We start from the raw sequence: 23,435 nt of genomic DNA, 5'->3' as shown, positions 1-23,435 counted from the left end.
ACTCCTACATTCTATCTACATATCATAATAGTATCTCCACACTCCTTACTTAAGAGGACAACCAACTCATATGGTACACAATGACATATACTCAATATTGCTATCATCCTATTAATAGTATACCATTTGGTCACGAACATCTTTAAGGACTTAAACGACAAATCCTCCTTTGTCGATTAATTATAGTCCTAAGAACTTCATTACAACACAGGAGTTCAAAGATGAATAATTTATAATAAAAAATATTAAATAACTTTTATTAATATAAATTCATATACATTTACAAAAATGAGCACAATCATCTAACGATTGACTTTGGGACATATTTTCCAACAAAAGCTAGGTGCATCAATCTTTGGACTCCTTACTATTCGGTGATCTAGGTCAATAGGTTCACACTGAGGTCGTCCTTCTAGATGCTGACCTACTTATAGACCTAACCTTAAATCTTGAGATGGGATCTGCTTAGTCTAGGATAAAGGCACTGGCGGGGTCTCTGGGTTTAATTCTATAGTCTGATTCCTTTGAGCATTCTCTAAGTCTCCTATTCTTTGGTCATAATTTTGCATCAGATGGGTCAAGTTGTCTAGTCTCTCTAGGATGGCCTCCATCATAAGATTACTACTTGCGCTCAGTTGATCCGACATGGGTGGGTACTTAGTTTTAGCTCGGATATGCATGCAATATAATAAATCTAAGGGTTACCTAAACCTAAAGTTTGATGCGCAATGAATCGAACAAAGCACGAATTGAATCTACTACCCTATTCTGTCAACCAGTCACATAAGGGGTGTAGTCGTGGGAGGCTTCTTTTACTTTCATAAGGACCTAATTAGAGAACCATGAGCTAGCTTTGGTGTTTTCTCCTAACCACTTGCCTTAGATACCTGTTTCGAGAGTGGATTACAGACTCAACTCATACTAAATCTCAACAAATTATAGAAACTAACTTGGTTAAATCCTAGGGCTGATGTCTAATTAATTTTAAATTAAAGTTTTGGGTTTTAAGATGCAAGTTGGTGGTTTGTGGGCTAAGAAAGGGTGATAAAATTCCAACCTTATCTTATAATAATGGGTGTACCCTTAATTAAGTTATAAATGATGTAATGCAGCACAACAAAAATTTCAGCAGAACAAGTTCAGACTTACGAATTGAATTAACAAATGATCTTGATCTTAGCCTAGGATCAATAATCAACATTTGAAGTCCTACGAATCAAATTTCCAGAAACATAAGCTTTATAATTTTTGGATTCTTGTTTAATAAATTATGAATTTTCTTCTGCTGCCTGCATAGAACAGAGTCCTATACGTGAACAATAGGATTTTTAGATAATTTTGGAAAACAAAATGATAGAATTTTGAAGAGAAATTTTTGGGGCAGATTTCTTATTGAACAAGATATTTAAAATAGTAGAAATTATATTTTTTTGATTTTCATATGAATAAAAATGAATTTCTCAAGGACTACTGCATGAAATAAAAAATAATGCAGAATGCAAAACCTAATCAAAACCTAGGGCTCTGATACCAAATTTGATGAAGGATGGGTATGCAGATGAAGATGAAACTAATTTCTTCTTTTTTTTCAGTAATTAAATAATAAATAGTAACAAATCTAATAAGATCTAAACTTTCAAGGAAGAAAGGCATTGATTAAAGTAGGTGGATCTTCCTAGCATGTATAGCTATCCTTTTAATTTTAAAAATCTAGGATCAAAGGTGATTAAGAAATGTTCTTTTTAATTAGGCTTCATAATTCATATTTAGATCTAAAAAAATTCAAAAAGATGAATTTTACTTACCAACAATAATGATCTCTTCAATGGATCTATAAAGATTTAGCTCAGATGATCGCTCGATTTGACCTTAGAGAAGTTAAGTTGCTGCAGGCGGTTGCGATCCCAATCCATGGTAGAACTTTGTGAATCTAGAATTAAAGCACCTTTAAATGTTACTCCGGATCGGTGTCTTAGATAGTATATGGCATGCAGAGAGGTGGTGGTTTTTTGATCTTCGCACAGGGATAAGTTCAGGCACAGAGAGAAAAACTCAGAAGAAGAGTGGAAGAAACCAAAAGGGAGAAGGGATCTCTTGATTGGAGAAGAAAGTGATAGCTCTAATTTCTTTTTTCATTCCATCCTCCTTTTAGTCTAAAGCCTTGTAGACTATTATAGACTAAATAAATCCTATCCAATAGTTTAATTTTCAAACCTAAATAAGATAACAAATTTCAAACCTAGATAAGATAATAAATTTTAAATCTACATAAGATAACAAACTCTTGACTTCAAATCTAGGAACTTATCTAAAAGAAACATGATAAACTAAAATAACATAAAATAATTCCAAAAATAAATAAAAAAATCTTCAAATCCACATGTCAACTTTAGGTTACTGATCTGCACTATCTTTGTTGATACACCTGAAATTTGGACTTGGATGCAATTCATTGATTTGGATGGAGCCAACATAGTTCTTCTTTCTTTTGGTCTTCTTCATGGCGTAGGCTAGAAAATTAGGACTCTCATTTAGGCGGCATCAGGAGTCCATTAGGGCTCCAACTTGGATGGTGATGTAGTGCAGAGGTGGCATCCAAGTAGTATATATGACAGTCTGAAATAATAGCTGCTAAAATACTAAAAATAACAACTTATTAAAGTATGAGAATTCTTGTTGATGTAGTTAGGCCTAGTTTAGTCAAACCAAATGGTGACTTGCGAACTAGTGTCTGCACCAAATCTTGATCTTAATCTTGCAATGTAATGACCACTCTAATATGCATAAAATGCCATCTTATGATGATTCATATGCATGCAGAATTTTAAAGATTTTATTTTATACTGTTGAGCAAAAAATTTTAGATTTAAATAATTTAAATCCAATTAAATCTAATCTAACTAGCATGCATGGAGATCATATCTCATACCCAAAAATCATTACATATACAAGATTTAGATCTATTTTATTGTGATCTGAATTTTACCTTTGTACAGGTAGATTTTCATCACAATCTAAAAATCATAGATGTCTTTAGAGATTTTTTGAAATCGCACAAGCATCCGATCTCTACAGATATCCACACAGGATTGATCTTGATCAGAAGAATCCAAAGATTACTGAAGTGCTAGCTCCCTTGCAGATATTTCTCTCTTCAAATCAAATCTAATTTGTTTTTTTTTTCTTCTCAAGAACTAAAGAAGATGATGATGAAGGAGAGAGGAAGAGGGTCTCCCTCTTGGGTGGCACCAAGAAGGAGGAGAGGAAGGTGGGTGGCAAGAAGGGAAGAGGGGAGATGGATCTTATTATTAGTTAAGACATCCTCTCAACTTGATCCTTTTATAGACCCCAATCTCTTATCCATCTATCTTATTAATTTGAATCAAATTCAAATTTCAAAGTTTTAAATCAAATTTAAACTTTAAGATAGATAAGGATAGAGAGATAAGAGAAAGAGAGGATAGAGAATCTTTGGGATGCACATCCCAACTTGGGTCATACATCCCACCCTGGGTCACGCATCCCAACCCTTGGATGTGTCTTCTTTGGCATGTGGGATGAGAGAGAGTCTTAGTCCAACTTGGATCTCAACTCTTAATCCTATTCTATATTGGTTCTTAACCAAATTAAATTAGGTTTAGTCAAATCCTTATTCGACTAAGAATAGACCCAATTAGAAGCAAATTAAATCCAATTTAATTTGTATAAAGCCCAATCATTAATTAAATAATCAAATCAAATAATTAATAATTAATTTAGCAACAAATGCTTATTGTTCTTCCTTTAACTTACTAACCTTAGTAAGTCCTCTCTTGTATTTTTTACAACTTATCCAATCATCAATCAAATAGATAATTGAGTTCATCCATGAATCAAATTCATAATTTAATTATTTGATCAAATCAAAATTTCTTTTATGTGTGACTCCGTAGATTTTATTCTGTCTGGTAGCAAGATATATCATGATTTTCATCATAAATATCATTGAAATCCCTTTCAATAGATTAGAATAATTTCAACTCACCCATTAAGAGTTATTGACAAAATCAATTAATTTTCATGGGTCTCACAATCCACCAGTGATTCCTAGCAGTATATAGTGGTAACTCAATAGAATGAAAGAGTCTGAATCTCTAGGTGTAGTTAATGTGTGATTCAGTTCTTCTATCATGAGTTTCAACAAGATGGAGGTTATAGAAAGCTTATCAAATTCTATCGTCTGTCATATGTAAGATTTAATTAGCTTGAGTTCAACTTGTGATTTTTTATGAAAACTCATTTTCATTAATCACATCATCGTGGCCACGATCTCAAGAACTAAGCTTCATAAATTGCATATGACTATCTCTTAATTACTAAGATCGATAGATCCCATCTAGATGCACACCCTACTCCTATAGTAAATCTACTATAGCCAACATATATCGTGAAGACCCACATGACTAGGAGATCAAGTAAATATGCAGTCAAATTACAGTAACCTCACTATGAATAGCTGAGGTACCATAGGTTAAAAAACTACTCACACAATAATAGTATCAAGAAAGTCACCGACGAGTGAGTAGATATCCAAGTGACTTCTCATTTTAGTCACATTCCGTATCATTATTCTCTAACAATCACCTGTACTTTTGCTTAGTGTTCTCACTGTAGACTCGAGACTCATCTATCCTAAAAGAAGTAATTCATGCACCAACCTCATCAGATCAGTCACCATCCTCATGATGATCCATCAATCAGAAGTAATTTAAAAATTAACCATCAATGACACATATCTCAAATTCTCAACTCTTGAGAATATGTTTCATCATCTTATTAATTTTTTGAACAATTCAAGGACATATAACAAGAATGAAATAAAATATTATCTAATTTTATTAACAAATAAATGAGTCAGTAAAATTTATGTCCTAGAAAAATATAATATATCAGTCAGATTGACTTCTAGGACATACATTGAACAAAACTCTCAAAATTTCTGGAGTCGAATACTCTGAGAAAAATATCTCTCATAAAAGAACCTATTGAATTCTTCCCATATGAAGGATGTGTCATTTGGTCCTAACTTTTCGATCTCCATTTTCCACCAGTCAGTGCTTCACCTTGTAACATAAAAGTGGCAAAGTTGACCTTCTCCTTAACTGGACATCTCAGGGCCTAGAACACTTTCTCTATTACTTTCAACCAACATTCAGCTTCCATCGGGTCCAACGTTCTTGTGAATGCTAGTGGTGCATACTTCTTAAAGTCTATCAAGTTGATTTTATGCTCCTCTTGGTTGCCAGCTCCTTGTTGCTGCTGAGGCTACTGCTCCTACATTAATTATTGCATGATCTACTATTGTTGTCCCTACTGCACCTCTAATAAATTTCTCATATCTTCCCACATAGCAGCTTATTATTGAACCAATACTTACATTAATTGGGATGCAGTAATTTATTCTTTGGACTGGATTTTGAGTTCACTCGAGGTCTCTATCTCTGGAGTATTTTTGGGGTCTCATTAGGATGCTCTTGTTAATGTGCATCACTAATTGATGAGGGTGGAGCATCTTCCTACTACCTAGAAGGCTCTCAAGCATTAGAGCCATTAGCAAATCGAGTAGGCCTCCTATTACACCCATAGTCACCCCCTCATGCCAAATCAACCTATATAGGTTCTTATTAGGATCACAAATCACTTTAGTCAGATTGGTTTATACATATGTCAAGAATATGCCTTATATTAGTTTTCTCCAATCTAAAGATCTACCCAGGTATACTCTCTGTTGGGTATAAAATACCCACGGCCGAAGTTCTCAGCGGGATTGACCCTTGCGGGCTCTGTCCACGATGCCAAGGAAGACTCCACTCGGACTCCTACGGGAGCCAGGCTCCGTCCATGACTCCAAGGGAGACTCCGTCCGGACTCCTACGGGAGCCGGGCTCCGTCCACGACTCCAAAGGGGGACTCCGCCCGGACTCCTACGGGAGCCGGGCTCCACCCACGACTTCAACCGCAAGGAGGACTCCGCCCGGACTGCTACGGGAGCCGGGCTCCGTCGCCAACTTAAACTGCCGGTAAGCCCCATCCAGACTCCTACGGGAGCCGGGCTCTGTCCACGACACCAAGGAAGACTCCGCCCGGACTCCTACGGGAGCCGGGCTCCGTCCACGACTCCAAAGGGGGACTCCGCCCGGACTCCTACGGGAGCCGGGCTCCACCCACGACTTCAACCGCAAGGAGGACTCTGCCCGGACTCCTACGGGAGCCAGGCTCCGTCGCCAACTTCAACTGCCGGTAAGCCCCGTCCGGACTCCGACAGGAGCCGGACTTCGCACCTAACTTTAATTGCAGGAAGACTCCGCCCGGACTCCTACGGGAGCCGGGCTCCATCCACGACTCCAAAGGGGGACTCCGCCCGGACTCCTACGGGAGCCGGGCTCCACCCACGACTTCAGCCGCAAGGAGGACTCCGCCCGGACTCCTATGGGAGCCGGGCTCCGTCGCCAACTTCAACTGCCGGTAAGCCCCATCCGGACCCCTACGGGAGCCGGACTTCGCACCTAACTTTAATTGCAGGAAGACTCCGCCCGGACTCCTACGGGAGCCGGGCTCCGTCCACGACGCCAAGGAAGACTCCACCCGGACTCCTACGGGAGCCGGATTCCGTCCACGACGCCAAGGAAGACTCCGCCCGGACTCCTACGGGAGCCGGGCTCCGTCCACAACTCCAAAGGGGGACTCCACCTAGACTCCTACAGGAGCCGGGCTCCACCCACGACTTCAACCGCAAGGAGGACTCCGCCCGGACTCCTACGGGAGTCGGACTCCGTCGCCAACTTCAACTGCCGGTAAGCTCCGTCCAGACTCCTACGGGAGCCGGACTTCGCACCTAACTTTAATTGCAGGAAGACTCCACCCGGACTCCTACGGGAGCCGTGTTGCCCAGCTATGCAACCCAAGAGGGGGGGGGTGAATTGAGTTTCTAAAAATTTTAAGCCCAACAGATTACTTATGAAGAACAAAACAAAGACTTTAAATCAATATTAATTACCTAAAGCAGTATTGCAAGGATATAATAAAGAAATAAGATAAAGCGATAAAGCATACCACAAACACAAGGATTTATAGTGGTTCGGTGCTAACCTTGCACCTACATCCACTCCCCAAGATCCTACTTGGGAATTTCAATCCAATATCCTTTGTATTCAACCCGAATACAAAACGTCGGAAACTCCGACACTAGCTATCCCAAGCTAGATCACTTGTTTCCCGGGTACAAGTAAACCCAAAACACTCCGATTTCAGGTTCGGATCAACTTTTCCTTGTTTTGAAAATCTTCCAAAAACAAGAACAAAAACTCACAAAGAGTTAGAAAATTTTGAGCACAGATTAATACAATAACAGCTCCTTAAATGAGCGAATATAACAATAAAAGTTTTACTCAAATGAAGAACCCCTTTTTCGGATTTTCTCAAAGTGGATGAATGCTTGAATGCTTGAGAAGAGGTTGATTGTTGATTGAAGATCTCTTGAAAGCTTTGAACGATCTCTAGATCAAGGTTGAAACAATAGGCGTGAAGAATTCTCTCCTTAAAAGCTCTTGCTTTTCTCTTTCACACTCTCTCTGGTATATTGTGGATCCTCTCTCTTTTTCTTTTTGGATTTTTCGTTGATCTCAGGCTTTTTCTTGCAAATTTTGGTTCCTCTCTTCTGTTCTTCTCTCTTTGATCTGCCGATTGATCTTCTTCTTCACTTATGTTTCTCTCCAATTTGATCTGCTATTTAAACTGCAATTTCTTTCACCATTTCAAGCATTTTGTAGCATTAGAAGCAAGAGAAAACAATTTAGGTAGATAAAGAGCCATTAGAGCAATTTTAGGAAGCATAAATGGCAATTAAAATGGGAAAAAAAATAGCCGTTGCTGATATTTCCCGTCGCAGGGGTCGACTCATGAGTCGACTTCTGTTGCACAGACCAGAAGGTCTGATTTTTGGATTTTTCGGCTCAAATCAGCAGAGGTCGACTCATGAGTCGACTCATGCCTTGTGGGTCAACTCATGAGTCGACTCACAGGTCGTGCCAAGTCAAAAATCCAGCGTGCCATGGAAATTTTTTGCGTGCCAATCAGCTCACAGTGCCATGAGTTGACTCATGAGTCGACTCATGCACTTCAAACCTTCATAACTTCAAAAATATAAGTCCAAATATAATAAAATTTTCACCAATAGTTTACAAATCATTTGTTCTATCAAATGATACTATCAAATCAGAATTTTAGTGAAATTATGATTTTGCCCTTGAAGAGCGTAAGAACTTTTTCATTTTAAAATTATTTGTATCCCTTCAATCTGCTTTGTAATCATCAAAATCAATCTAGGAGCAACAATCTTCCCCTTTTTGATGATGACAAAATATTTGAACAAAAATATTTATGTTAATGCATTAATTTCAAAAGAATCCATTATAGGTGTATATGCTTGAAAAGAGTATGATTCTTTTGGCATGTAATATAAATACAAAAATAGTTTGTCCATTTTCTTAAAGATTTGAAAAGGGTATTAGATCATTTTGAGTTTAAGATATATCAGAGCAAGAGAAGATAAATAACTTTTGCAATGTATCAGAGCAAGAAAAATAATTTTTACAATGATATCAGAAAAGATTTTACAATGTATCAGAGCAAGAAAATTTTATAATATATCAGAAAAAATTTCACACTGTATTAGAGCAAATGTCAGAGAAAATTTTACACTGTATCAGAGCAAATGTTATAATATATCAGAGAAACTTTCTCACTGTATCAGATCAAATTTTATCATGTATCAGAGCAAGTTAAAAGAAATTTTAGGGTGTATCAGAGTAAATCAAATTTCTTAAGTTGTATCAAGGTAAATAAAGTTTCAAAAGATGTATCAGAGCAAGTTTGAATTTTGAAATATATCAGAGTATAAAAAAAATACTTATTTGCATTGTACTTATGATTTTGCTTTTGATGGATGGCTTTTTGTTTAAGTTCTGTCTGATACCAAATTTCGATACCAAATTTCTCAAAGTTTTGTTTAATTTCTCCAATATTTGTTTCCCAATATATTTTTTTCAATCTTCCAATTTTTGTTTAATTTCTCAAGTTTGGTTTAATCTTTCAATTCTTGTTTTTGTTTAATTTCTTCAGTTTGGTTTAATCTTTCAATCTTTGTTTTTCTTTAATTTCTCCAGTTTGGTTTAATCTTTCAATCTTTGTTTTTCTTTAATTTCTCCCCCTTTTTCTCATAATTTAGGGTTTTGCTTTTTTTTTTTTAATTTTAATTTTTGTTTTTGTTTAATTTCTCCTCCTTTTTGACATCATCAAACATAGTTAACTCTTCCTTTTTCTGAAACATTCTTTAATTTCTTCCCCTTTAGAGTTTTTCACAGATGTTTGCTCCCCCTTAATATAGCAATTATCAACAGCAAACAATAACAAGGAGAAGACAATATTTTCACAAGAAGAAAATATATAACCAAAATATGATCGATATCATTACAAAGAGGTAGAAATATAGGTAAAAGATGATTCCATTAATATCATAATTATTTCAATACATAAAATTCAACCAGCTAAATGTCAATACATGGCCCCAAGGTATAGATCCTAGAACAAGACACTAACACCTAGGATCTAGTAAAGATCAAGATAAGTCAATGATCGGAGTCATCAGATATAGGGTGAGGAGATGATGGATCAGAAGTGCGTCCTCTACCCCGTCTGCCTCTGCCACGAGCAGGAGAGCGAGATGAACTGGGTGGCTGAGAAAGCTGAGATGCTAGGGCTGATACCATGAGTCTGATAGAATCAAGTACGTTCAGTGCTCTGGAAACAGATTGAAGTAAAGCAGTGAACTGGGTGGTAGCATGCTCACTCGATCCTCGGATCTCTTTCCTCAGTAATTCATATCCACCTTCTAGAGCTCCTCTGAGCCTGCCAGCCTCTGCAGTGAGGTCTGTGACCTCAATAGTAGACTCCTGTGGCTGGGGATGGGCCAATGCAAGGACTTGCCCTGCAAGTCAAGAACTCTGCCAGTCAGTCTCCAGACTGTGTCCTCAAGCTGCTGTATCCTGATGGACTGATCTGAAATCATCTGAAACACAGTGGAGATGTGGGGAGTAATGGTCTGATCAGAAGAGGTAGCTCCAGTACAAAAGAAGTACTACCCCACTGGCTAGACAGCAAAGAAGCCACACGTTGAGATATATGCTCGATCTGATCGTCAGCCAGTCTGAACTCTGAATGAGGTGCTCTGCTCTCTGGCTGATACACTGGTGTGGGCATCCTAGTAAACTCAGAAGGGCCAGCCTCAGTATCAGGAATGAACTGGGTATCTGGTGATGCTGCCCTGAAGTCATGTACAGGAGAAGATGGACCTTCTTCTTCTACTCTGCCTTCAGTTCTGTCTTCAGCTCTTTCCTCAGCTCTCTCCTCAGCTCTTTCTTCAGAGCCCTTGATCCAACCACCAATAGTCTTTGTAATTCCCATTCGGTGCAGGCTGTGTTGGTTGAAAGTGTCCACATGTGAGAGCTTGGTAGGTGTCTCCCCCTCACAGCTAACTCCAAACCTCCTAAATACTCTAGTAAGGGCCATACCATAAGGCAAGTGTGCCTTGGATCTGTTCAAAGTTTCTCTCATGGCCTCTATCATAAGTGCAGGGAGGTTTAGGGGGGTCTGAGTGATGATATGAAACATGACACATACATCTCTGCCAGATAGTAGATCATGCCTACCACTCCTAGGAAAGAAGAGTTTTGTTACAATCTGATGCAGGACCCTCATCTCAATGGATAATAGCTTTGCTTCCAATTTGTTTAAACTTCCTGAAAAAGTTTCTCCTAAGATAATTCTGATCCCTTCTTCTTTAATTGGGAGTTCCATATATGAGTAACCTTCACTAGGCAACTGAAGTATATCTCCCAATATCCTAGAATCCAAGCATATGTCAATCCCCTTGACTGTTGAAGTTACTGACCCATTTCCATAATGTAGGTTCTGGTAGAACTCTCTAACAAGGTCAACATAGGTGACTTCCTTAAGAGAGCAATAGAGTTCCCATCCTTGATTTTTGATCTTGGTAGCAAAAGTAAAGCCTTCTTTCTCAAAGAACCGAAAATCTATATTTTTCCCGGTTTCTACTTTTCTATCAGAAAGAGGATTTACACTGGGGCTTATGGAGGATTGAGAGAGACCTTGAGCAGGTACTGAAACTGAAGTGGGAGCAGTTGAAGACTGAGCATGCCTTTTCTTTCGGACAATATCTTCAGGCTCACGGATTGATTTCCTTCTTTGGGGAAGCTTCATCTTTGGAGCCATATCCAATAAAGTAGCAGACAAGAAGACTTGAATTTAGAGGAGGAGGAATCACAAGAGAGTAAAGAGGAATTTTAGTGGAGAAAAGAAGTGGATTTTGGAAGTTCGGTGAAGTGCTAGGGCACGTTCCAACCGCGCCAAGCAATGCGAGAAAGCACGAGAAATCTCTTTTCCAAGGAGGCATTTTTGGTGGAGAGTAGGAGGGAGAATTGCCTCGAGATAAATCCTTGGTTTTGGAGCAAGAAAGAGTTGGAAAGAACGGCTTTCGGAAGGAAGACGATGAGAAGATGAGTCGTCTCACAAACAGGGTTCCCGTTTAAAAACAATGAGCCCGTGGGAAGTTTGTGGGATTTACAAGTTTGCCATTGAGTCGACTCATGGGGGTCGACTCATGAAGTTCAGAAATTCAGAAAAATGCAAATAAATTCCAAAAAAATTCGAAATTTTGGGAGAAGGAATTTTGCTCAATGATAAGTTTTTAGAGTGATAAATTTGAGCTTTTGGGACCAGGATAGATGTTGAAAATTGAGCTCTAAGAGTTTTTGACATCTATTCTTTGGAAATTGAGAAATTTTAGACAAATGGATCTAGAATTCCTAAATTTCTCCTAATTTCACAGAATCTATCCTCACTAAGGGCCTTTGTAAAGATATCGGCTAATTGATTTTCAGTGCAAACATATTCAAGAATTACATTTTTGTTTTGAACATGTTCTCTTATAAAATGATGTCTTATTTCAATATGTTTGGATCTTGAGTGTTGTATTGGATTTTTAGATAGATTTATGGCACTTGTATTATCACATTTTATTGGTGTTTCATTAAGTTTGATTCCAAAATCTTCGAGTTGTTGCTTAATCCACAAGATTTGAGCACAACAACTTCCGGCTGCAATGTATTCGGCCTCAGCCGTAGACAGTGCCACCGAATTTTGTTTCTTGCTAAACCATGAGATTAGGTTAACTCCAAGAAATTGGCAAGTTCCACTTGTGCTTTTTCTATCTAATTTACATCCAGCAAAATCAGCATCTGAATATCCTAACAAATTAATTTGTGAGTCCTTAGAGTACCATAACCCTATAGTTTGTGTACCATTTAAGTATCTAAGGATTCTTTTAACAGCATTCAAATGAGATTCCTTAGGATTAGATTGATATCTAGCACATAAGCAAACACTAAACATGATATCAGGCCTACTTGCAGTTAGATATAATAATGAGCCAATCATACCTCTATAGTATTTTAAGTCTACGCTTTTACCTTCATCATCCTTGTCAAGCTTACTTGAGGGACTCATTGGTGTGCCAATTGGTTTGCAGTTCTCCATTCCAAATCTTTTGAGTAGTTCCTTGGTGTACTTGCTTTGGGTGATGGAGATTCCCTCTTTTGATTGTTTGATTTGGAGTCCGAGGAAGAAGGTGAGTTCTCCCATCATGCTCATCTCGAACTCTCCCTGCATAAGCTTAGCAAAGTCTTGACAAAGGGATTCATTAGTAGACCCAAAAATTATGTCATCAACATAAATTTGTATAATTAGCATATCATTTTGGTTTCTTTTAATAAATAGGGTTGTATCTACATTGCCTCTTGAGAAACCATTATTTAGTAGAAATTTGCTTAGCCTTTCATACCATGCTCTAGGTGCTTGTTTTAGACCATATAAAGCTTTATTTAATCTAAAGACATGATTGGGAAAAGCATGATTTTCAAATCCAGGGGGTTGTTCTACATATACTTCTTCAGAAATATATCCATTTAAAAATGCACTTTTAACATCCATTTGAAATAGTTTGAATTTCATAAAGCAAGCATAAGCAAGTAGAAGTCTAATGGCTTCTAATCTAGCAACAGGTGCAAAGGTTTCATCAAAATCAATTCCTTCTTCTTGATTATATCCCTTAGCAACCAGTCTTGCTTTATTTCTAATTACATTTCCATGCTCATCTAATTTGTTTCTAAAGACCCATTTTGTGCCAATTATTGAATAATCTTTAGGTCTTGTTACTAAGGTCCAAACATTATTTCTTTCAAATTGATTAAGTTCTTCTTGCATAGCATTAATCCAGTTATGATCATTTTCAGCTTCTTCAAAAGTTTTAGGTTCAAGTTGAGATACAAATGCACAATGATTAAGTACATCTCTAAGTGAAGAACGGGTTTTTACCCCATGCATAGGATCACCAATTATTAACTCCTTAGGGTGGTTGTGAACATACCTCCATTCCTTGGGTAAGTCATTTGTACCTTGAGGTTGTTCTTGAATTTCTTCACCTTTCTCATTTTGTTTGTCTTCTTGATCCTTGTCTTCTGGAGTTGCTGAGTCTTTCAGAGTGATTCCTTTATACCTTCTATTAGTGGATCTGCATCATCAACACCCTCATTCTTCCTTGAAGGAAGATCGTTAGATTCATCAAAGACAACATGTATGGACTCCTCAACTACTAAAGTTCTTTTGTTGAACACTCTAAATGTTTTACTAGTGGAGGAGTAACCTAGAAAGATTGCTTCATCTGATTTTGCATCAAATTTACCAAGTTTTTCTTTGCCATTATTTAATACAAAACATCGGCAACCAAAAATATGAAAATATGCAATATTTGGTTTTCTTCCTTTCCAAAGTTCATAGGGGGTTTTCTTTAAAAATTGTCTAATTAAAGCACGATTTAAAATGTAACATGCTGTGTTAATAGCTTCTGCCCAAAAATATCTTGGAAGGTTGCTTTCACAAAGCATGGTACGGGCCATTTCTTCTAAGGTTCTGTTTTTCCGTTCAACTACCCCATTCTGTTGGGGTGTCCTAGGAGCAGAGAAGTTATGGCCAATTCCATTTTCATCACAAAAATTTTCAAAGTCATGATTTTCAAATTCTGTTCCATGATCACTTCTAATATTTTGAATTGAAAACCCTTTTTCATTAGTGACTTTTCGATGAAATTTCGTGAAAATTTGAAAAGTTTCATTTTTGTGAGCTAAAAAGAAAACCCAAGTAAAACGAGAGTAATCATCTATTATTACAAATCCATATCATTTTCCTCCTAGACTAGTGGTTCTAGTTGGTCCAAATAAATCCATATGTAAGAGCTCTAAAGGTCTAGAAGTTGAAACAGTATTTTTGGATTTAAATGATACTCTAGTTTGTTTACCTAATTGGCATGCATCACAAATTCTATCCTTTTCAAATTCAGTTTTGGCAAACCGAGAACTAAATCCTTTTTAATTAATTTTGAGAGAGAATGCATGCTAATGTGTGCAAGTCTACGATGCCACAGCCAACTAGTCTCATTTATTTTAGCATTTAAGGAAACTAGGCATTGCATGTCTAATTTAGTTAAATCATTCAAGTCTACCATATAAACATTGCCATGCCTATGTCCTATAAATTTAATGCCATCGTTAATAGGACTCGTCACAATGCAAACAGATGATTCAAAACTTACTTTATACCCTTTATCACAGAATTGACTAATGCTAAGTAAGTTATGCTTTAAACCTTTAACTAATAAAACATTCTCAATGTATTTGGAGGGAGTGATACCAATGTTACCTATCCCGATGATCTTTCCTTTGCCATTATCTCCAAAGGTGACCATCCCTCCATCCTTAGCATCAAGCGTGATGAATTGTGATTCATCACCAGTCATGTGTCTCGAGCATCCGCTGTCAAGATACCATTTCCTGTTTCCTTCTTGGGATGCTAGACACACCTGCAAGCAAAGGTCACGTTTCTGTCTTAGGTACCCAAGCTTTCTTGGGTCCTTTCAGGTTAGTCAGAATGGTTCCTTTTGGAACCCATATTTTCTTTGTGTTTGCATATTTGTTAATAAGACATGTGTATGATTTATGTCCTATTCTTCCACATTTAAAACAAGTAATATTTGTAGACTTGTTACTTGAATAATTTACATAAATATCCTTCAGAAATTTTTGTTTCTTCAGGGGTTTATAACCAAGTCCAGCCTTATCATATATAGCTTTCTGATTTTCAAGGATCATATTTAGTTTGTTTGAACTTAAGGTGAACTTATCTACTATAGATTTCAGCTTGTTCATTTCATCCTTTAAGTTTTGATTTTCTTGAATCAAGGTGAATTTTTCAATTGAAAGATTTTCAGCTTGTTTCACTAAGGACTGATTTTCCAATTTCAGCTCTTTGTTTTTCTTCCCTAGTTTCTTTAATTCATCAATTGAATCATAGAATGCTTCATGCAATTCTTCAAAAGTAAATTCACTAGTGGATTCAGAAGTTACCTCATTTTCGTGTGCCATTAGGCACAGGTTGGCTTGTTCTGTTGAGGTTTCCTCGTCGGAGCTTGAGTCATCACTCGCACTCCAGGTCGCCATCATTGCCTTCTTTTTGAACTTCTTTGGACCTTTCTTCAATTGTGGACATTCGGATCTGAAATGTCCTGGCTTCTTGCACTCGTAGCATATAGGGGGTTGATCTTTCTCCTTTTCTTTGCTTTGATCCCCTTTTGTGAATTTCTTTCTCATCCCCTGTTTCCTTTTTCTTAGAAACTTCTTAAATTTTCGGGTGATGAGAGCCATCTCTTCATCCTGATCTTCATCTTCAGAGTCATCCGTTTCATAATCAGGCGAAGTTGTGGATTTGAGGGCAATGGTTCTTTTCTTTTTGACTTCATCCTCTTGATGTTGCTTCATGCTAAGTTCATGAGTCATCAAGGATCCAAGAAGCTCTTCTAGAGGTAGAGTGTTCAAGTCCTTTGCTTCTTGGATGGCAGTCACCTTGGCTTCCCAAGTTCTTGGCAGTGACCTGAGAATCTTCCTTACAAGTTCACTGTTAGTATAAGATTTGCCAAGACTCTTTAAACCATTGATTATATCAGTAAAACGAGTAAACATAGCAGTTATGGACTCATCATGCTCTATTTTGAACAATTCATATTTATGTACAAGCATGTTTATTTTAGACTCTTTTACTTGATTTGTTCCCTCATGGGTTACTTCTAACCTATTCCATATTTCTTTAGCAGATGCACAAGTAGAAATGCGATTAAATTCACTAGCATCTAGTGCACAATAAAGAACATTCATGGCTTTGGCATTTAATTGTGCCAATTTCTTGTCAACCTCATCCCATTCTTTCTCGGGTTTGGTTGATTCCTCACCATCTATAATCTTGGTGGGTGTGTGAGGACCATTCACTATGATACTCCACATATCATAGTCGAGTGCTTGTATGAAAATCTTCATCCGAGCTTTCCAATAGGTGTAATTAGACCCATTGAAAAGTGGAGGTCGGTTTGTTGATTGCCCCTCGGCTAGAGAAATACCGACATGGGTTGCCATAGATCTTTGGCTCTTTGATTGTTAGATCAAAGAAGGGCTAGAGCACCGGCTCTGATACCACTTGTTGCCCAGCTATGCAACCCAAGAGGGGGGGGTGAATTGGGTTTCTAAAAATTTTAAGCCCAACAGATTACTTATGAAGAACAAAACAAAGACTTTAAATCAATATTAATTACCTAAAGCAGTATTGCAAGGATATAATAAAGAAATAAGATAAAGCGATAAAGCACACCACAAACACAAGGATTTATAGTGGTTCGGTGCTAACCTTGCACCTACATCCACTCCCCAAGATCCTACTTGGGAATTTCAATCCACTATCCTTTGTATTCAACCCGAATACAAAACGTCGGAAACTCCGACACTAGCTATCCCAAGCTAGATCACTTGTTTTCCGGGTACAAGTAAACCCAAAACACTCCGATTTCAGGTTCGGATCAACCTTTCCTTGTTTTGGAAATCCTCCAAAAACAAGAACAAAAACTCACAAAGAGTTAGAAAATTTTGAGCACAGATTAATACAATAACAGCTCCTTAAATGAGCGAATATAACAATAAAAGCTTTACTCAAATGAAGAACCCCTTTTTCGGATTTTCTCAAAGTGGATGAACGCTTGAATGCTTGAGAAGAGGTTGATTGTTGATTGAAGATCTCTTGAAAGCTTTGAACGATCTCTAGATCAAGGTTGAAACAATAGGCGTGAAGAATTCTCTCCTTGAAAGCTCTTGCTTTTCTCTTTCACACTCTCTCTGGTATATTGTGGATCCTCTCTCTTTTTCTTTTTGGATTTTTCGTTGATCTCAGGCTTTTTCTTGCAAATTTCGGATCCTCTCTTCTGTTCTTCTCTCTTTGATCTGCCGATTGATCTTCTTCTTCACTTATGTTTCTCTCCAATTTGATCTGCTATTTAAACTGCAATTTCTTTCACCATTTCAAGCATTTTGTAGCATTAGAAGCAAGAGAAAATAATTTAGGTAGATAAAGAGCCGTTAGAGCAATTTTAGGAAGCATAAATGGCAATTAAAATGGGCAAAAAAATAGCCGTTGCTGATATTTCCCTCGCAGGGGTCGACTCATGAGTCGACTCATGCATCAGGAGTCGACTCATGAGTCGACTTCTGTTGCACAGACCAGAAGGTCTGATTTCTGGATTTTTCGGCTCAAATCAGCAGAGGTCGACTCATGAGTCGACTCATGCCTTGTGGGTCGACTCATGAGTCGACTCACAGGTCGTGCCAAGTCAAAAATCCAGCGTGCCATGGAAATTTTTTGCGTGCCAATCAGCTCACAGTGCCATGAGTTGACTCATGAGTCGACTCATGCACTTCAAACCTTCATAACTTCAAAAATATAAGTCCAAATATAATGAAATTTTCATCCAATAGTTTACAAATCATTTGTTCTATCAAATGATACTATCAAATCAGAATTTTAGTGAAATTATGATTTTGCCCTTGAAGAGCATAAGGACTTTTTCATTTTAAAATTATTTGTATCCCTTCAATCTGCTTTGTAATCATCAAAATCAATCTAGGAGCAACAGTACTTCTCCCCTCAGTTCGGTAGAAAGGGGTTGCTAAAAGGCGCTCCCTCTTCTATCCACAACTAGAAGGAGAGGTTCTTCTATGTCCGATGCCCGACCTTGGAGGTAGGATTATCCCCTTGGGCTCTCTGAGGGATTCTGTCTGTCGGGCTTCTAGCCTGGAAAGGGACGACCTCGAAGCCTCCAAAAAGCTCGAGGCCTATCAAGCCCCATCCTCTCCGAACTTCTGAAGGAACAACTTTTGTTCAACGTCAGCCTAAGTCCTCTTAACCCTATTGGTACCATTTTTTTTTTGCTGCTTCCCCTTTCTCTTATTCCATCTCTGAGCCATGTTGATCTTCTTTTATTGCAGACATGGACGCAGGCGTGGCTCAGAGGTTAGCCCAGGATCTCAAGACCCACAAGAGAAAAGACGCCTCGACTTTGGGGTCGGTGAAGAAAGCCAGGACAGAAGGGACAAGCTCGACCATGCTGCTCCAGTGGTCGTTGCCGTCGAAGTCCCTTCCGATGCCGAACCCGAAGTCCCCCGAGCCCTCTCAAGGAGCCCCCAGCCGAGGATCCCGCTCCAGAGGCTCATCTCAAGGGGCACCCGGGGCTGAAGGTGTAGGAACCAGATCTAGGGTTTCAGGGTTAGATCTTGAAACTTTTTCAAGATCATACAGCGGAAGACTAAAATAAATCAAAATTTATTTTCTAAAATCAGAGAATCCTAGATCTAAGATCCTATTACATGATTATTATATAGCATTAAATCAAAAATTAAAATATATAAATATAGCATGAACCACATGTTGATCATATCAACATGTTCTATACCACATCTAATGTATGTATTAAACAATAGATCAGATCTATTACCTTGCAAGCTAGACCTCTAACCTCACTGATCCGGCTTAAGGATGATGTTGCAAGCCGCACATATGTCGGCCTCTAGGAGTCGTCCACACGAGCCCACGAATCTCGATCAGAAGTCCTGCTTTAGGAAATCAGCACAGTATGCTAGTACTGCGCTGATCCTTCTTTGATGGTTGATCAGGTGCCTCCTTCTTCTTGATTTGGACTCTTCCAAAGATAGAAAGTAAAAGGAGGAGTTTCAGATCTGAGACGCTCTCAGGAAACTCAAGATGGAGGGAGAAAAGATATGAAAACAAAAAAACCTAGAAGAAGACCTCTTCTTCTTCACATTTTTCTCTCTAGACACCCTAACTTGCATCTTTTATATCTCTGCAATCCAAAGGTCTTTCTCTCTGATTTTTGGATGGCTCAAAGGTCTCTCAAATCTCTATCTTTTTCAAAAATTTTATGAAGAAACTCATTTTATATAGAGAGATATGATAGAGTCCTTGTCTAGGTCAAATACCTAGTCAAGGCTTATCCAAACATGGCAAGTTAAGGGGCGCCCAACTCTTGAGCACCTCCTCCATATTTTCTGCATGGATACAAGAAAAGGGTGCACAAAATTGTACCCTAAAATCCATAAAAATTTCAAAAAAAAATTAGATAAATTCGGTGCAAAATTGAAAGAGTTTTGGATTTCTAAAACTCTATCTCATAGAATTCGAAATCCAAACTTATTCCTTTTTATTTGATCCAAACCACCTTCCATGTAAGAAAGAAGAGAGGAACCTTTTGTGAACATGGGAGAGACCTGGGAGAGGGCTTTTGTCACACAAAATAAGTGGAGATTGACGTTGAATAAGAGAGAGGGCATGGGGAAGGCTTATGTGGCGCAAGGTGGAATCCTAGTCTTACTAGGATTCTATCTTATGACTTGTTTTAATTTGGTTTCTCAAACCAAATCAAATCAAAATTAGATCAACCTAATTAAAATAGGTCTTAACCCAATTAAGAACTAATTTAATCAGATTAAATTAGATTTAAATCTGATTTAATTTTCTAATCAAATTAGAAATTAGATTGACCCAAGTCCTAATTGAACTAGGACTAGTTTTTCCTTGCACTTGGCTTATCCAATAAACCAATTGGACTTGATCCAATCAAGCCCAAAATAAATCTAATTAAATTATATTTAATTAGACTTAATCTTAGCCATTGGCTTAATCAAATTAAGCCAATTAGCAATCGAATTGCTAATCGATCCTCCTGCAATACTTGCACTGGGTTAAATGTCAATCGAATTGATCATTTAACCCTAGAACGATTCTTAATCGTTGATCAACCATCCGATCGGATCATGAACTCTAATATGTGTGACCTCATAGGTCCGAACCTAAGCTGGTAGCACAGGAATAAATTTCTGTACCAATTGAAGTGACCATCTAGCAATGGTACCCGACGATCGGATAGGTCGAATGTGTAGAACAACATCCGTAGAACCATGCGGATATAGTTTTCATATAATTCATCCTCTTGACCAAAATGATCATAGGACACCCCAGAGTTCAACTGTCAAGTCTGATCAGGTTGTCCACATTGTATTTCAAAATATCAAATCCATCTGATGGATTACCCTGGCCAAGGTTTTGCTAAATTGAAATACAGTGACTCATTCTTTCCAACTCTTGGAGTGGTCAATCCCATCTCGATCATACTCTGACTTCGCAAGTACTTGACTGTGCCAGAAGCCTTCCATCTCTGAATTAAAAATTCAGTTAGTCCAGTACCAAAGCACAGTGAGTTGCTTGCAAGTCACTGAGGCGATCTCAAGTCTAAGGGACACTTATACCTATATCCCATCAGAGACATTCTCGACAGCAGAATGCTCTGGAGTTGGTCACGTTCAATGATGATGTACCCTTACATCTCACCTGTATGCCATACCAGTGTCTCCACACTCCTTGGTTAAGAGGACAACCAACCCATATGGCCTACAGCGACCTATGCTCGATGAAGCTGTCGTCCTTATTAACAGCCTATCATTTGGTCGTGAACAGTTTTAAGGACTAATCGATAAATCCTCTCTTTATTGAACTTGAATAGTCCTAAGGACTTCATCATAACAACGGAGTTCATTAGAAGATGAAAGCTTATGATGAAGATGCCAAATATATTTTATTTATTAACAAATCAATTACAATACTTGGTTGCTCAACCGTCAACAGCTTGACGATTGACTTTTTGGGACACATTTTCCAACAACTCCCACTTGTCCTAAAGCCACTCAGCACAGTATCTAATACCCATCTTCGACTTGTGGTTGTCGAACTCCTTTATCGCCAGGGATTTAGTGAAGGGGTCGGTAGGTTCTCCTTTCCGTCGATCTTCTGAAGGTCGACGTCACCTCGATCCACGATCTCCTGATCTAGGTGGAAGCGGCGCAAGATGTGCTTTGTCCGCTGATGTGCTTTGGGTTCCTTCGCCTGAGCTATGGCACCAGTGCTGTCGTAGTAGAGCAGGACAGACCATCAAGGGAGGGTGCTACTCCGAGCTCGTGATGGTTTCCTTAGCCACACAGCTTCCTTGCGGCATCGATGCTGTGATGTACTCCACTTCACAAACAGAGTCGCCACAGTATGCTGCTTGGAACTCTTCCAGCAGATGGCTCCACCATTCAGAGTAAAGATATAACCCACACGCTCCTGCTGTCATCATGGTCAGATTGAAAGCTGGAGTCTGTGAACCCCACAAGTTTCAGATCTGACTCGCCATAAACCAACCATTGGTCCTTAGTATTTCTCAAATACTTAAGGATGGCTTTAACCACTTTTCAGTGATTTTTTTAGGATCAGATTGGTATCTACTCACTGCTCCTAGTGAGTATGCCACATCTGGTCTTGTACATGTCATGGCGTACATGATAGATCCCACGGCTGAAGCATATGGGACTCTACTCATACGCTCTCTCTCTTCAGGAGTTATCGGACAATCCTTCTTAGAGAGAGAAATTCCATGGCCTATCGGTAGATAGCCCTTCTTGGAATTCTCCATGCTGAACCTCTTCAGCACAGTGTCTATGTACATGGACTGGATAACCCAAGCATCTTTTAGATCTATCCCTATAGATCTTCATCCCTAGGATGTAGGATGCTTCACCCAAGTCCTTCATGGAGAACTGTGATGACAACCAAACTTTTATTCCCTGTAGTGTGGGGATGTCATTCTCGATTAAGAGAATGTCATCCACGTACAAGACAAGGAATACCACAACTGGACCATTTGCCCAATTATAGATGCAGGGCTCTTCTCCATTCTTAATGAAGCCATACGTTTTGATCACCTTATCAAAATGCATGTTCCAACTTCGAGAAGCTTGCTTCAATCTATAAATGGATCTCTGAAGCTTGCACACCTTGGACTCATCTGTGGATGTAAACCCTCAGGTTGTATCATATACACCTCTTCGGTCAGCTCTCCATTCAGGAAAGCTGTCTTTATATCCATCTGTCAGATCTCATAATCCAGATGGGCAGCTATTGCAAGCATTATCCGAATGGATTTGAGCATTGCCACAGGGAAAAATGTCTCGTCATAGTCAATACCATAACGTTGATGATACCCCTTGACGACCAGACGGGCTTTATAGGTCTCCACCTTTCCGTCTGTGCCCCCCTTTCTTTTGAAGACCCATTTACACCCAATGGGTTTAACCCCTTCAGGTGGGTCAACCAATGTCCATACATCGTTGACCTTCATGGACTCCATTTCGGATTTCATGGCTTCAAGCCATTTCTCGAAATTAGGTCTCTGCATTGCATCCATATAGGTGATCGGATCCTCATTATTCTCATCAAGTTTGATGGGATCACCATCCCAGACCAAGAAACCGTAGTATCTGTCCGGCTGATGCGGTACTCTACTAGATCGCCTTAATGGTGCAGGGTACATTGGGCTCCGGATCTGATCTAATCATATCCGACTCAGGTTCAGCTATTGGTGTCGTCCTTCTACCTGTTGAACTCATCAAGTTCAACCTTAGAGGCAACGGTTCCTTCACCAGGAACTCTTTCTAAAAAGATTGTCTTAAGGCTGACAAACACCTTTGTACATCAGCATGGTAGAAAAAATATCTTTTGATCTCTTTGGGGTACCCTATGAATGAGCATTTGTCAGACCTAGATCCAAGTTGTCTGTGACTAATAGTTTGACATAGGCGGGCACCCCTAGACCCTAAGGTGTGAAAGTGCTGGCTTACGTCCTGTCCATATCTCATATGGAGTCTTAATTACAGACTTACTTGAAACTCTATTTAACAGATAACAGGCCGATTCGAGTGCATATTCTCAGAAGGATATCGTAAGCTAGCAAAACCCATCATGGATCGGATCATGTCTAACAGAGTCCGATTCCTCCTTTCAGACAC

This window comes from Elaeis guineensis, chromosome 15 (genome assembly GCF_000442705.2).
Source record: "Elaeis guineensis isolate ETL-2024a chromosome 15, EG11, whole genome shotgun sequence".
Lineage (NCBI taxonomy): Eukaryota > Viridiplantae > Streptophyta > Magnoliopsida > Arecales > Arecaceae > Elaeis > Elaeis guineensis.
The sequence above is the reverse complement of the archived record's forward strand: the minus strand, read 5'-3'. Positions refer to the sequence as shown.